This window comes from Delphinus delphis, chromosome 5 (assembly GCF_949987515.2).
Source record: "Delphinus delphis chromosome 5, mDelDel1.2, whole genome shotgun sequence".
Taxonomy (NCBI): domain Eukaryota; kingdom Metazoa; phylum Chordata; class Mammalia; order Artiodactyla; family Delphinidae; genus Delphinus; species Delphinus delphis.
Window position 1 is genome coordinate 3,511,230 of NC_082687.1, and position 17,494 is coordinate 3,528,723.

A 17,494-nucleotide genomic window follows, 5' to 3' on the forward strand; every position below is an offset into this window, starting at 1 on the left:
ACCATGACCTAGCCTAGGCGTGAACTGGGGGTTCTCTATTGTCAAATACACTTGAGAACACTATCCGTTTGCTGTTGAGAGAGTCCCAGCACATGAAAGTGTGTTAAAAGTTCTGAGAAATCCGGGCTTCCCTGGTGGCTCAGTGGTTAAGAATCTGCCTGCCAATGCAGGGGACACGGGTTCGAGCCCTGGTCCGGGAAGATCCCACATGCTGCGGAGCAACTAAGCCCATGCACCATAGCTACTGAGCCTGCGCTCTAGAGCCCATGAGCCACAACTACTGAGCCCATGAGCCACAGCTACTGAGCCTATGCACCACAACTACTGAGCCCGTGCACCACAACTACTGAGTCCACATGCCACAACTACTGAGCCCGCGAGCCACAACTACTGAGCCCATGTGTCACAACTACTGAAGCCCGCGCGCCTCGAGCCCGTGCTCCAAAACAAAGAGAAGCCACCACAATGAGAAGCCCACGCACCGCAACGAAGAGTAGCCTCCGCTCAGCCACAACTAGAGAAAGCCCATGCACGGCAGTGAAGACCTAACACAGCCAAAAATAAATAATAAATTTATTTAAAAAAAAAAAAAAAAGTTCTGAGAAATCCTGCGGTAAATTAACTTGTTTGCAATTATGTAATCCAGCGTTTCCCAAACTTATCTAAACATGGATCCTTTTCCTCGTTGGGTCACCTGTATGCATCCTGCAGACACCAGCAGATTTGGGAAAATATTGATCCTCCATGTAATTTTCGGTTGTTGCTAAAATTCTGTCGTCACCTCACACTACTGCAAAAGTGAGAGCAGACGTATATCTGTAGTTATTCCTTGTCACTCTGCAGACCACATTTTTTAAAAGAGCAATTACTAGACAGCTGAGTCTAAACACTTCGTTTTAGACAGAATCGTAGAAAGTGAACGTGCTCTACAAGCCAAGGGTGGGGAGAGGAGCTCCCCAGAGAATCTAGCTTCCCTGTGGCATTTCACTTGAGTCACTGGACTTTCCTGAAACCCCATGTACTCCTGTGTGCTTTAGAAATAGCGTGATGCAGCGTGAATGGCACAGGAAGTTCTGGGACATCCCTCCCTGGCTGCATAGCTGACGCAGGCACCCACCTATACAGCAGAGGCAGCTGAGAGTCACTGTCTGCAGTGGGCCAGGTTCACAGCCGTCCCCTGGAGCTGGCCTGATGCTCACCTAACCAAAAAATCCACTCTCACCACGCAGGCAGCAATGCAGACGTGGGGTTTCCCTGATGGGCAGTTCCACGGGTGTCTGGCTTTAAATGACCCATGTTTCCCTCCCCTAACCCTCATCCTCCAGAGCCGAGACTCTCTGCTGGATCCGATTCCCTGCTTCAAGGTCAAACTTCCAACTCCTGTCCAATCCACGGTCGCTTTGTTTTTCCTTTAACGGCTATCATCTCTGTTCGACGACTGTTGCTACGTCCCTTAGGGTGTTCCTAGCTGTTTTTCATCTTATGGCACGTTTTCTTGGGTCGTTCATTGTTTTCCCCAAAACCCCGGCCCCCATTTGCCAGCCATGAAGTTGACAGCTCCTGGGTTAATAAAACCCTCATGTGCCCATCTGCTTTGGGGTTCTTGTCAACACCTGAAGACCAGCTCCAAGGGGACAACCCGCAGCTGTAATCCTGAAACAGAGCTGCCCAGCACTGGTCTACTGCCAGGGGAGCCACGTCACGATGGGGGAAGGAGAGGTGCTTCCATTTACATCTGTGCCAGGCTTCATGGGTCCTCATTTCTGCATCTTCCTGCCCTGGAGAAACTGTGATCTCACGGCCAGCGGGTAGATCCTGTCTCCCCTGTACGTGCCCAGCATGGCTTGTTCATCAGTGTCTGAAATTCTCCAGTTACGGTCGAAGATGTGGTTTTGAAGCTAAACTACCGTAGGGTCAAATCCTGGCTTTGTCTTGTGCTTTGTGACCCAGGGAACATCATTCGGCCTCTGAGTTTAGGCTTCTCATCTCTAAAATGAAAGAAGACACACGCACCCCAGTGTTCATAGCAGCACTGTTCACAACTGCCAGGACATGGAAGCCACCTAAATGCCCATTGACAGAGGAATGGATAAAGAAGACGTATTATAATACATACAATGGAATGTTAGCCATAAGAAAAACAAAATAATGCCATTTGCTGCAACATGGATGGACCTAGAGATTATCATACTAAGTGAAGTCAGACAGAGAAAGACAAATATCATATGATATCACTTATATGTGGAATCTAAAATATGATACACATGAACTTATTTACAAAACAGAAATAGACTCACAGACATAGAAAACAAACTTATGGTTACCAAATGGGAAAGGGGGGGGAAAAATTAAGAGTATAGGATTAACAGATACACACCACTATATATAAATAGATAACCAAAAATGACCTACTGTAGAGCACAGGGAACTACAGTCAATATTTTGTAATAACCTATAATGGAAAATAATCTGAAAAAGAATATATACATATGTGTGTGTGTATGTATAACTGAATCACTTTGCTGTACACCTGAAAGTAACACAACACTGTAAATTACCTATACTTCAATTTTTTTTTCTTTTTTATTTATTTATTTATTTTTTGCAGTACACGGGCCTCCCACTGCCGTGGCCTCTCCCGTTGCGGAGCACAGGCCCCGGACGCGCAGGCCCAGCGGCCATGGCTCAGGAGCCCAGCCGCTCCGCGGCACGCGGGATCCTCCCGGACCAGGGCACGAACCCGCGTCCCCCGCATCGGCAGGCGGACTCCCAACCACTGCGCCACCAGGGAAGCCCTCAATTTTTTTAAATGGTTAAAAAAAAAAAAAAAAGAATAGTGATGCCTGTCTGGTAGCCTTGCTGGAAGGAGAGGAAATAATTTTATTGAAAGAAGTGCTTATCTGAGGATCCGGCACATAAGATACAGCAATATTATTATTCGTGTCTCTTCCTCTTTCTTGTCTGTTCGCTTCTTGTTTTAATTTGATACTTTGTCTTACCTGTTACATTTTTTTAAATATATTTTAGGAGCTTTCACTGATAAACGATTTATTTCTTATTGTGAATAAACTTCCAAGCCTTTCCTGAGAGCTCTTCTAGATCAGGGGTTGGCAAACTTTTCCTGTAAAAGACCAGAGAGGAAATATTTGTGGCTTTGCATGCAGGGCATACAGCCTCTGTCTCAACTACTCAGCTCTGCCCTTTAGGGCAGAAGCAGTCATGGACCCTATGTAAACAAATGGAGTGGCTGGGTTCCAATAAAAGTCTATTTATAGACACTGAAATTTTAATTTCACGTAATTTTCACATGTTACAAACTATTATCCTTCTTTTGCTTTTCCCCCCAACCATTTGAAAAAGTAAAAACCATTCTTTGCTCACAGGGGGCAGGACAAATTTGATCCAGGAGCCATAGTTTGCCAACCTCTGATGATGGTGGACAGAAAGGCAGCAGGTGCCACGGAGGGTGGGAAGAGGCCAGACCGGCGAATCCTGGCGGCTTCTCAACAAGCGTCACCTGTTGCCAACACTCGGCAAGGCCGGGCCGCGGCATGTGTCAATAGAGAAAGAAAGTTCCATCCTGAGGCAGATGTCTCTTTCTGACTTCTCTCCTCTGCATTTGCAGTGTTTCAATTAATTAACGAACTCATTCCTTTATTCTCTCACCGATTGATTCATTCCTTCAACAAATAGTTATTGAACTGTACGCCAGGCACCGTTCCAAGTGCTGGGCATAGAGCAGCGAACAAAGCCGAGACCCTGCCTTCAAGGAGCTTCTCTTGTGTTTGAGAGGCCGGTGATACTTGTAAACGGTCCTTCAGCTTCTTTCATCTGGCTTCTCACAGTAACCTCCTAACTACTCTTAGCTCTAGCTTCTCTCCTATCCAATCCATCCTCCACGCTGCTGCCGGGAGGAATCTAAAACGGAGGTAAAAGAACATATCTCTTCTCCTAAAAATCATGAAATGGTTTTCTATAATGGTGCCTGTAATTGTTTTCATCCAAATTTCCTAGGATTTCTGACTAGTGTCTTCATAAACTGAGCCAAGCCTACTGATGGAGTCTTACCTTCCTTCACCTTTCCTTACAATCAGAACTCATCTTTCAAGGCTTATTGTGAGTGCCACCTCTTCTGGAAAACATCCCTAATCCCAAGTCAAAATTAGACACTCGGGCTTCCCTGGTGGCGCTGTGGTTGGGAGTCCGCCTGCCGATGCGGGGGACACGGGTTCGTGCCCGGGTCCGGGGGGATCCCACGTGCCGCGGAGCGGCTGGGCCTGTGAGCCATGGCCGCTGAGCCTGCGCGTCTGGAGCCTGTGCTCCGCGACGGGAGAGGCCGCAACAGTGAGAGGCCCGCGTACCTCAAAAAAAAAAACCCAAAAAACGAAAAAAAAACATTAAAAAAAAAATTAGACACTCAGCATGCTGCGTTCACAGGAGTCTATTTCATCTTTAAAAATATCATACTTATTGGATCTATTCCATTTGTAACCTCCTAGAGGGTAAAGGGTATATTTTATTTATCTCTGTGAACACCTAAAAAACTTTTTTTAATTGAAATAGATTTGACATATAACATTGTGTACATTTAAGGTATACAACATGTTGATTTGATACATTTATATATTCTAGTATGATCGCCATTGTAGTGAAAATTAGCACATCTATCATTTCTTTTTAGTGGTTGGACTAATTAAAACTAGTCTCTTAGCAAGTCTGATGATAGTAATACCATATTGTTGTCCCTACTCGCTATGTGGTGCATTAGAGCTCTAGGCTTCTTTGCTACTCTTTGCACGTTTGTACCTTTAGACAACATTTGTCCTATGCCACCAATTCCCAGCCCCTGGTGACCACCATTCTACACTTTAAGTGTGTGGCATTTTAGATTCTACGTATAACTGAGATCATACAGTATTTGTCTTTCTCTGTCTGACTTATTTCACTAAGCATAATGTCCTCAAGGTCCATCCGTGTGGTCACAAATGGCAGCTGTCCTCTTTCTCATGGTTGAATTATATATATAGATACGATATATACACACATGTAATCTCTGTAAAGTCTTAATTGTCAGCACAGTGCTTGGAACATAGTAGGTCCTCAAGAAGCATGTGTTGAATGCTGAAGAGAACTGTTTGTTGAATAAGTGAATTAAAGAATTCCATCATAAGATGGGAAGTACATAAAGCCATGCTGAGGGAGAAACGAGCGGTTCTTTAAATATCTATAGGCAACCTCATTTCCAGAGCTGCCTTAGACCCTCCTCGTCTGGACTTCATGATTCGACAGTTCAGGGTAAGGTCAGAGAAAGGGCTGCTTTTCACAACATTTATTCTGAATAGTTGGCGGCACAGAGAAGGATGAGTGCTCACGGTGATATCACTTCGTCCCATAATACGGCCTCATGAGTCAATTCTCCACTTCAGTGACCCAAATGAAACACACCAAGGAAATAAATCGACAGGCCTCGAGTGGAACACGGCAGTGAGTGTTTTAACACGCTTATTTGAAAACATGTTGACAATACGGGTATAAATTGGCCATTACAGACGTGCCATGCAGAACAACAGGGTTAGTCGGGGGAAGCAGACAAGGCAAAGGTCAGAGGGAGGGATGTGAAATACGAAACAAACTCTAAGGGACACATCTGACATATGCACGTGGGGAAAGTAGAGGAGATGATAATTGTTATAACTGCTAATGTGCACGGGACTCTCCATTTCTAAGAACTGGCACACAGTGGACTCATGGACAGGAACAGTTCTAAACTCCGTAGTTCAATGCAATTCGTGCAATTATTCAATAGGTCTAACCATCGGATGACCTGGAAGACTTAGTTTGTCGATATGCGTTTGGAAGATGGCGGAGTAGGGAGGCCCTGATCTCATTACCCTCCCACCACCAGCATGCCAAAATCACCACTATTTACAGAGCAACTATGGAGGCAAAAGACCAGAAGGCTAGCAGGAAAGATCGTCTACGACTAAAGATGTAAAGAAGGAATCTCAATCAGACGGATAGAAAGGAAGGAGACACAGCATCCCCAGGTGGGTGACCCCTAGATGAGAGGATAATCCCAAATAGACAGGTGCACCATACAGTCTAAAGAGACCTCCTTCTCCTCCTCCAGCAGCATTGTCTGCTCTCGGGACAGACATTATTATTCCCTGAAGCGGTGAAGTACAGCTTGGTCCGTGTTTCATGTGTGAGGTCAGGGTCCCCAGCTATTTTAGGAGCGTGTCTCGTCTCTCTGCTTGTCAAGCAGCCCCGGGTTAGGTCCCTTAGAGACTCAAACTGTCTTCTATTTGCTTCAAGCTTCCAAAGCATCCTGGGCGGTGCAGTGCACTAAGCAAATGCTTGGTAATATTCGTTGAAAGATCGACTACTTTAACATTAAGTTGCTGATGTAATCCAAAAGTATAAAATTCCGTACTTTTCCATGGGAACACAGAAAAAAGGCAGGATCAAAAAGTTTTGTAAACATCTCTGGACTTTTACTTGAAAAGTAAAGCTGACAGACTCATCTTGACAAAACTGCAACCAGGTGATTCTCTACATGTTTATCTCACCTGAAGACAAAATCTAAGTAGATAATAATAAATAGGTTTCAGACTTCCCTGGTGGCGCAGTGGTTAAGAATCCGCCTGCCAACGCAGGGGACACAGGTTCGAGCCCTGGTCCCGGAAGATCCCACATGCCGCAGAGCAACTAAGCCCGTGGGCCACAACTACTGAGCCTGCGCTCTAGAGCCCACGAGCCACAACTACCGAGCCCGCATGCCACAACTACTGAAGCCCACGTGCCTAGAACCCCTGCTCCGCAACAAGAGAAGACACTGCAATGGGAAGCCCGTGCACTGCAACAGAGAGTAGCCCCCGCTCGCCACAACTAGAGGAAGCCCACGCGCAGCAACGAGGACCCAGTGCAGGTAAAGATAAATAAATACATAAATTTACAAAAAAATAATAATAAATAGGTTTCATTGTTTTGGTTTGGTTTTGACTTGGAATTTTCCTGTATAAATGTGTGTAAAATAGTCAATTTATTATAGGGAACTCTTTACCATTCATGGAGACAGTCCTCAGACGTTCCCATGAGAAAAAATATTAAGATGTACGTATGTAAAACTAATAAAAACCCACCAGAGCACTGCAAGTAACAGGAAGTCATCACAAATGAATTAAATAATAAGAAAAATCATTGTGTCATACTGTAAGATCTGAGGTCTGAGGAAGCTGGGCTTGCTTAATGCCCAGCGATGTCCTCAGAAGAATAGACTCTTCCCAGGTCGTGCTCTGCATCCTCAGGGTACCAGGTCGCCTTCAGGCAAGCTCCCCTTGAGGCTCCAAGGAGGCTGTCACAGCTCCAGGTATCATCATGCAGGTACCATAATGCCCAAGAGGGGTTGTGTGCGTTTCACCAGTGGAGAAGCCCTTCCTCGAAAACAACAGGTGAATTCGTCTCTCATTTTATTGGTCAGAACTGAGTCATTTATCTCTTCCTAAAACCAAGCACTGGAAGAGGACTGGGGTTTCAGAGCCTGGCATGAATGAATCAGGGTTTAACCCTGAGTCATATGAGGCCAAATTATGCAACCAAACAAGACGGTGGCTCCCTGGAAAGGAGTGGGATGTGAGGCCCCTGACTCGTCTGACACAGAGCACGTAGGGAAACTCCTCACAGAAAAAAAGGAAACCACACACCCAATGCGACTTTTTTTACTGCTTTACAATCTACTTTTAATACCACATACAATGATTTGAAGTCACTACCATCTGGTTCTCGATCACATGCTGAATTATAATTCATTTGGTGTTTATGCTCTCACGCATGAGGATATGACTTTACACGGAAACAGAGAAATGAAGGCCAGCCAGGGGCCCCGTCAGAACTCACCTTCACAAAATGCAGGGGAGAGAGGGCCGTGTTGCTCCCAAGCCCTCTGAGCTAGAGCAGAGGTGGGCAAACTGTGCTACGAAGGGCCAGCGAGTAAATGTTTCAGACTCTGGGGCCTTAGCCTGTCTGTCACCACAACTCAGCTCTGTCTTTGCAGCACAAAAACGAGCCATAGGGACTTCCCTGGTGGTCCAGTGGTTAGGACTCTGCACTTCCACTGCAGGGGGCACGGGTTCGATCCCTGGTCGGGGAACTAAGACCCTGCATGCCACGGGGCATAGTTGACTATCCTCTGATCTGGAGTGTGTCTCGTATTTGCCTTTTATTTGACACTTTCTCCATGCGTATTTTAGACAGAAAGCTTCTCCGTTTGTTAGAGTCAAAGAGTTGAGTGCATCACTGCAAAAATTAGTATTTCATTGAAATGCACTATTTTGCATCCAAAAGCCTACCTTTTATTTGTACAAAAGGTCCCAGAGAAAGCGTTGCTTTATTCTACTCTGCTGGTGTTAATTTGGCCCATCTCATTTCTGACTCTGTGATCACTGATTTTCGTATTATTAGAGTTGTGTAAGTGACCAGTGAGGAGATGCAAATATAGTTAACCTGCCAGTGCAGATAAAAAATAGAAAAGTGGGTGGGATGTTAAATGATACAGATACACTGGAAATTAAAACACGAGGTAAGAGGGCTTCCCTGGTGGCGCAGTGGTTGAGAGTCCGCCTGCCGATGCAGGGGACACGGGTTCATGCCCCGGTCCGGGAAGATCCCACATGCCGCGGAGCGGCTGGGCCCGTGAGCCATGGCCGCTGAGCCTGCGCGTCCGGAGCCTGTGCTCCGCAACGGGAGAGGCCACAATAGCTAGAGGCCCGCGTACCGCAGGAAAAAAAAAAAACAAAAAAAAAAACACGCGGTAAGAATGACACTGGTTTACTGCTAAACGGGTATGCGTTGCTCTGTTCGTGCTCTGAGTAATGATGGTAATTACCACCTAATCCAGAGAGAAGAGCTTAACTAACTCTGGGCTGGGTGGAAACAGCCGCTATGGATTGTAAAATGCACCATCGACTTAATGCTAGGTTTGCTTCAAAAAGAGAAAAGAAAAGAAACTTACTACTTTAAATGTAGGCATTGACAGCAAGGCACATCACAGACAAGTTAACATGTAATTTATGAAAATAACACTTCTTAGCCTTCATGAAATATGGCCATTTCCTTCTCTATCCCCTGGATAAACAGGACAGCAGGAAAGGATTGTTTATTTCTAGATGGCAGTAAGTGACTTCAGTTTAGACCAGGGCAATTCAGACTAGTAAGTGGTGTTTCTCCACCTTGTAAATTATATAATAAGTGAGTAAAAATGGCTTTAAAGTGGCTGAAAGTAGGATGTAAGAAAAACATGGGAACTCGCTTTTGGGATTATTGAGAAATGTTTAATTGTAAAAAACCAGGTAAGCAGTAATCAACAGATAAGTACTCTTTACACTTTTGTATCTTTTAAAACAATTTGTATTGAAGTATAGTTGATTTACATGTGTTAATTTCTGCTGTACAGCAAAGTGACTCAGTTATACATATAAACACATTCTTTTTTATATTCTTTTCCATTATGGTTTTCCCAGGATATTGAATATAACTCTCTGTGCTATACAGTAGGGCCTTGTTAGTTACCCGTTCTATACATTTTTGTATCTTTTTTATTATACCTTTACCCTTTTCTACTCAGCCAGCCAGGGAACTGGCAGTGTTCCCAGATACTAGTTAAGGGGATTGAAATGAAACAAGTCCTCGTTTATTCCAAGAACAGATTCACTACATTGTGGCACTTTGCTTTTAAAATGGGTCTGTGAACAGGTGAAATACTAGACTCACAAAGCCAGAGAGCAGAGATTATACATTAAAAACTAAGTTAAGGGGCTTCCCTGGCGGCGCTGTGGTTGAGAGTCCGCCTGCCGATGCAGGGGACATGGGTTCGAGCCCTGATCCGGGAAGATCCCACATGCCGCGCAGCAACTAAGCCCGTGCACCACAACTACTGAGCCTGCGTGTCTGGAGCCTGTGCTCCACAACAAGTGAGGCCGCGACAGTGAGAGGCCCGCGCACCGCGATGAAGAGTGGCCCCCGCTCGCCGCAACTGGAGAAAGCCTGCGCACAGAAACGAAGACCCAACACAGCCATAAATAAATAAATTAAAAAAAAAAAAAACTGAGTTAAATTTCCTTATCTGTCCATATCTGCATGTCCTTACCTTGGGGATCTACTCTCCCCTCCCTGCGAGCAAACCTTTTCTTCTCGAATCAACTTGGTGCAGCAAGGACAGCCCTTGGACAGGAGGACAGTGACATTGGGACTTTGGTCTTGGCATGGCTGCCACGCCGAGAGGACCTAGGGAAATCCTCACATCTTCCTCGGTTAATACAATTTCTTCTTCTTCTTCTAACAACTTTGTTGAAGTGCAACTGACATACAATAGACTGCATGTATTTAAAGTGTTTAAAGTGTACAGTTTAAGTCTTACAAACATGTGCACACATGAGCAGGGTGCCGCATAAACACAGAACACCCAGTTAGGTTTGAATTTCAGATAAACACGAAGTTTTTTTTTTTAGTATAAGTATGTTCCGAACATTGCACGGTACATACTTATACTAAAAATATTCTTTATCCGAAATTCAAGCTTAGTTGGTGCCTTATATTTTCACGTGCTAAATCTGGCAGCCCTAGCCACGAAATATCACCACAATCAAGGTAAAAAGCGTATCCATCGCCCCCAAATTTTCTCACCTGCCTTGGGAAATTCTACCTTTTCCCACTCCCTGCCCTTTCCTACACCCAGGCAGCCACTTATCTGCATTCAGTTCCTGTAAATTAACTTGGATTTTCTACAATTTTATATAAATGGCATCATATACCATGCACTCTCTTAAAAAAAATTTTTATTGAAGTATAGTTGATTTACAACATTGTGCCAATCTCTGCTGTACAGCAAAGTGACTCAGTTATACACATATATACATCCTTTTTTTATATTCTTTTCCATGATGGTTTATCACAGGATATTGAATATAGTTCTCTGTGCTATATGGTAGGTCCTTGTTGTTTATCCATTCTATATGTAATAGTTTGCATCTGCTAATCCCAAACTCCCAGTCATACCCTCCCCTGCCCTTGGTAACCACAAGTCTGTTCTCTATGTCTGTGTCTGTTTCTGTTTTGTACAATAGATAAGTTCATTTGTGCCATATTTTAGAGTTCACATATAAGTGATATCATATGGTATTTGTCTTTCTCTTTCTGACTTACTTCACTTAGTATTATAATCTCTAGTTGCAACCATGTTGCTACAAATGGCATTATTTCATTCTTTTTTATGGCTGAGTAATATTCCATTGTATATATGTACCACATCTTCTTTAACCATTCCTCTGTTGATGGACACTGAGGTTGTTTCCATGTCTCGGCTATTGTGAACAGTGCAGCTATGAACATAGGGGTGCATGGATCTTTTTGAATTATAGTTTTGTCTGAGTATATTCCCAGGAGTGGGATTGCTGGGTCATGTGGTAATTCTATTTTTAGTTTTTTAAGGAACCTCCATACTGTTCTCCATAGTGGCTGCACCAACGTACATTCCCACCAACAGTGCAGGAGGGTTCCCTTTTCTCCACACCCTCTCCAGCATTTGTTATTTGTAGACTTTTTAATGATGGCCATTCTGACTGGTGTGAGGTGATACCTCATCGTAGTTCTGATTTGCATTTCTCTAATAATTAGTGACGTTGAGCATCTTTTCATGTGCCTGTTGGCCATCTGTATGTCTTCTTTGGAGAAATGTCTATTAAGGTCTTCTGCCCATTTTTCTATTGGGTTCTTTTGTTGTTGTTGTTGAATTGTATGAACTGTTTGTATATTTTGGAGATTAATCCTTTGTCAGTTGCTTCATTTGCAAATATTTTCTCCCATTCTATAGGTGGTCTTTTCATTTTGTTTATGGTTTCCTTTGCCATGCAAAAGTCTGTAAATTTGATTAGATCCCCTTTATTTTCATTTTTATTTCTATTGCCTTGGGAGACTGACCTAAGGAAACATTGGTATGATTTATGTCAGAGAATGTTTTGCCTAACAGCATGCACTCTCTTTTGTCTGGCTACTGACGCTAAGCATAATTATTTTGAGATCATCCATATTATTATAACATGTACCAATAGTTTATTCTTTTTTACTGCTGAATAGTATCTTCTTGTATGGATACGCAGTAGTTAGTTTATTCATTTTCCTGGTGATGGACTTTTGGGTTGTTTTCAGTTTGGGGCGGTTACAAATAAAGCTGCTATAAACATCTGTGTACAGATCTCTGTGTGGACATATGCTTTCATTTCTCTCAGGTAAACACCTAGGAGTGGAACAGCTGGATCATATGCAGTAGGTGCGTCAGCCTAGGAAACTACCACACGCCTCCCCTCAGTGGTCACGTCATTCTACATTCCCACCAGCAGTGTTCTGAGAGCTTTCTCCACATCCATGCCCAAACCTGATAGAGGTGGTCTTAATTTCTGCCCTTCTAATAAGTGGGTGGTGGTTATCTCATTGCGATTCTAATCTGCACTTCTCTTATGACTAATCACGTTGAGCATCTTGTGCTGATTTGCCATCTGTACATCTTCCCGGATGAAGGGTCCAAGTCTTTTGCCCATTTTTTAATTGGGTTGTTTTCTTACGGAGAGTTTTGGGAGATATTTACATATTATGGATACAAGTCATTTATCAACATGCACTTTGCAAATATTTTCTTCTAGTCTGTCATTGGATTTTTATCCTCCTAACTGTGTCATAGGATATCGCTTATATGTGGAATCTAAAAAAAAATGATACAAATGAACTTATTTACAAAACAGAAACAGACTCACAAACATAGAAAACAAACTATGGTTACCAAAGGGGAAAGGTGGGCAGGAGGGATAAATTGGGAGTTTGGGATTAACAGATACACACTACTGTATATAAAATAAAGAACAAGGACCTACTGTACAGCACAGGGAACTCTGCTCAATATTCTGTAATAACCTAAATGGGAAAAGAATTTGATAAAGAATAGATGCATGTATCTGTATAACTGAACCACTTTGCTGTACACCTGAAACTAACACAACATTATAAATCAACCACAGTCCAATATAAAATAATTTTTTTTTTAAATATTTGAAATGGGGGACTTCCCTGGTGGTCCAGTGGTCAAGAATCTGCCTTCCAATGCAGGGGACGCAGGTTCCATCCTTGGTCGGGGAATTAAGATCCCACATGCTGCGGGGCAACTAAGCCCGCCCGCCACAACTACTGAGCTCAACGAGAGAACCTGCGTGCCTCAAACTACAGAGCCCGCGTGCTCTGGACCCCACGCTCCACAACTAGAGAGAAGCCCGGCATCTCAGCAAAGACCCAGTGTGCCACAACTAAGACCCGACGCGGCCAATAAAGTTAATTAAATAAGTATTTTTTAAAAGAATGTAAAAACTTATTTTACAAAAACAAAAAAACTTAAAAAAAATATTTGTAATGAAAAAATAAATAAAAGACTATCCTTTCTCCACGGAATTCCCTTTGCACCTGTGTTTTAGTGGTACACACACACACACACACACACACACACACACACACAGTGTTAGTTAACTGGGTCCCTATGTGAAATATATTTCTTACTCTGGGCTGCCGTCAGAAAACTTCGAATGCCACTGATGTAATGGTCACCCGAATTACTTTTTTCTGTCTGCTTTGGTCTCTTAATCATACTTCTCACTTGTACGCATTCAGTCCTTCCTACTTCTTCCATTTTCACTGTTCCTCTGAAACTTCATTTTCTGTGGAAGCGTATTTGTCATCACCTCAGGACACCACTGCTTTCACTGCCTCTTCAATTGTTCCCTCCTCTCTGTCGCTCAGGAAAGCGATGAAATGCTTTATTTCTCCCCACCAAGTTTACATCACGCTCTGTGTCATTCACGCTCTGCCCTTTCATTCAATGTGTCTTACGGTTTGCAGTTGGTTAACAGCAAACCATTTCCTCTTTCATTTGTTTTGCTTTACTGGGAGGCATCATGGTGTGGGGAGAAGAGAACGGGCCATACTTCATCTGGGTTCTATTTCAGACTAGGTTCGTCACTTTCTTCAAAAGACTGCTGCTCAGGCTCAGTTTCTTTATCTGAAAAATGAAACTACGTCTAACGACTTCGTGCAGTTGTTGTAAGAATTCGGAGCTATTGTACGTAGGCTAGGTCAGCCGTGTCTATACATGAACCTGGCACACAGCAGATGTCTGGCGGTTGGCTATTATCATATTGTCTACCTTCTACCCATTTCTGCTATTTCCATCACCTTCTGCCCTGCCCTATCTTCCTCTCTGCTAATGCTAATATACAAGATTAGGCCTGAGATAACGAAATGTGATGCCCTGAACTATGATACTGAGAAATGATTAATGACATTACACAGGAAGTATCATGGTGCCAAACAGATGGACATCAGATTTAATCTTACTCTAAAAACGAAAAAGACTCTTCTTCTACAAAAGAGACCTTACAATCTTCTTCCCATTGTCAAGGTGGACAGAAAAATACTCCTCTCTAAAGAGAACATGGGGGGAGGGATAAATTAGGAGTTTGGGATCAACAGATACACAAAACTATATACAAAATAGATAATCAACAAGGACCTACTGTACAGCACAGGGGACTGTACTCAATATCTTGTAATAACCTATAAGGAAAAAGAATCTGAAAAAGAAGAGATATATATGTGTATGTATAACTGAATCACGTTGCTGTACCCCTGAAACTAACACAACATTGTGAATCAACTACACCCCAATTAAAAAAACAAAAACAAAATTGTGGCTACTGGGACATTTTGAATTACGTATGTGGTTTGCATTTGATTCTTACTGAACAGTGCTGGTGTGGAGTCTGGAAACCTGTGAAATTCTATGGTATGTAAGCTGGTGGATCATTGTAAGCGTGGCGACTGGGGAAATTGTTGCAATGTTTGTTAGGGAGGGCGAGGTCTTCAGGGCACATAACTGGCTGAAGAGTCAGACACACGTGGTCCCGAAGCGTCTGTTCAGATGACCAAAAGGAGACTGCAGTGAGCAACCGTGTTTCTGCAGGGGAAGGGCTAGTGGCTTGGCTGCGCGGCTATGTGACCACGCCCTGTCCCTGCAACTACAGTTAGACTTGTTTGCTCATCCCTCAAACCTGTCGCCCAGGTTTCTGTGGCTGACTGCTCACAGTTGGATCCTTTTAAAGTGAGATTACACTCCCGACAGGACATGTTGTACATGCTCACGGCCTGAGAGCATCTAGGTTTTCACTCCACATAATACTCGGGTTAGGTCACATGATGCCTCTGAACGAAGCAGTGAGCATGACGGACGGATTGTAGCCAATCTAGGTGGTGACAAACAGAAATCCCCAGGATCTGCAGTCGTTGGGATCAAACAGACACAAAAGGATCTTAAAGACAGAAGGTTTTGAAGTCAGCCTGATATGGTAACGTCAGTCGATTATCAGAGACTGATAATAACCTCAGAAGGATGTAGAAATAAAAAATGTGTCAAGCACAGCAGGTCAACCTGCTGGTAGCATAGAGATACAGGAGTCAGAGTGGCACACTTTGATGATGCCCACGCACCACAGAAGAGGGCTGAGGGGTCTCCTCTTGGGAGGTACAGCTCTAAAGAGGAGACGTAGGATGGTCAGGCTATTATGGTTTAATGCCATTTAGCCCATGTTTACATAGCTTCCCCTGCAATGCCAGTGTTCTAGGGGTGTGTTGTGGAAGCGCTGATGCTAGCAATGTTTTCTTCTAAAATGTATTAAAAATATAGTGATTGTATAATAAAAATATAGTTGTCATCAGTAAACTGTATTTGATAGACTCACAGACACAGAGAACAGACTGGTGGTTGCCAAGGCGGGGGTGGGAGGGATGGAGTGGGAGTTTGGGGTCAGCGGAGGCAAACTATTGCGTATAGGATGGAGGAACACCAAGGTCCTACCGCATGGCACAGGGAACTATATTCAATATCCTGTGATAAACCATCATGGAAAAGAAGATGAAAAAGAATAGATATACATATATAACTGAATCACTTTGCTGTACAGCAGAAATTAACACAACATTGTAAATCAACTATACCTCAATAAAATAAAATTTAAAAAATTTCATTAAGTCACACACACAAGAAACGCTGTATCTGAGATTTCCAGGACTTTCCACGTGAGATCACCTGACCCACGACTGCCTGAGGCTCCACACGCACTGACACACAAGCATCATGGGCCTGTTGTGTGACTCGGGTTTTCATCTGTGCGGCGGGTGTAACAGTATCTACATGACAGATTTTTATGAGAATTAAATGAGATCATCACAAACTTAGAGCAGGTTATGAGTCCGAGTCAGTGAGTGTTAGATGGTGATGATAATGGTGAATCGATATGTACATTTAAGAATCACTAGTCTATGTTCATTTTCACTTATAATTTTAATACACGTTTATGAAATGGATCAAATGTTGACTTTTTCTTACAGCAAGTAATTAATATATGGAACCATATTTCATTGTTTTAATCCAAGAGTACGCTTTATTTCATGAACTCCATTCTTGGTAAATCCTTGCAACGCATTATAATTGAAACAATATTGCTTAAAAAAATATTGCTCTGGTTACGTAGCCAGGGCTCAGGGAACCTTCATTAAATCCATGAATGAAGTGAATTGAGCAGTGTTGCATTAGACATTCGATCATCCTATAATTTCTGTCTGCTCTAAGTCTACAGGGATGGTTTACTGGTAAACGTTGAACTACCAGCTCTCAGAATTTATACCAATTCCCGTGGTGTAAATATTGCCACTGTGGCCAATTTCAAACTACCAATCTGAGGTCAATGAATGCAGAGCTGGAAAGAACAGCAGCATCACCTGTGGACTTAGTAAAAATGCAAAATCTCAGGCCCCGCCTCACATGGTCTGAAACAGAAACTCCGAAGGTGGTGCCAAGCTCTCTGTGTCCTAGCAACCCCTCCAAGCCAGTCTGACGCCTGCTGGGCTTTGAGAACCACTGCCTTACACCAGGCTGTTGTCTCTGAAGAAGCAGAGGAGCTCAGTAACTTCTAACATATATTAGCTAGTGTGCTGACACTAACAATATTGGTATTTTGATTCTTTTTTTTTTTTTTTTTTTTTTTGCGGTACGCGGGCCTCTCACTGTTGTGGCCTCTCCCGTTGCGGAGCACAGGCTCCGGACGCGCAGGCTCCGCGGCCATGGCTCACGGGCCCAGCCGCTCCGTGGCATGTGGGATCTTCCCGGACCGGGGCACGAACCCGTGTCCCCTGCATCGGCAGGCGGACTCTCAACCACTGTGCCACCAGGGAAGCCCCATAGGTTTGTTTTTGATATCTGTAAGTCTGTTTCTGTTTTGTAAATAAGTTCATTTGTATCATTTTTTAAGATTAGATTCCACATATAAGCGATATCATATGATATTTGTCTTTCTCTGTCTGACTTACTTCACTTAGTATGATCATCTCCAGGTCCATTCACTTTGTT

General features: G+C 43.4%; 1 protein-coding gene and 1 non-coding gene across 4 annotated transcripts in view; one reads left to right on the forward strand and one right to left on the reverse strand.

Moving 5' to 3' along the window:
- SPMIP2 (sperm microtubule inner protein 2) overlaps positions 1-17,494 on the reverse strand; it is a 159,615-nt gene that overhangs the window by 56,460 nt on the left and 85,661 nt on the right. The gene's annotated exons all lie outside the window — the stretch shown is intronic.
- On the forward strand, positions 8,077-8,149 carry TRNAG-UCC (transfer RNA glycine (anticodon UCC)). The gene has a single exon. It is a non-coding gene; the product is annotated as a tRNA-Gly (tRNA).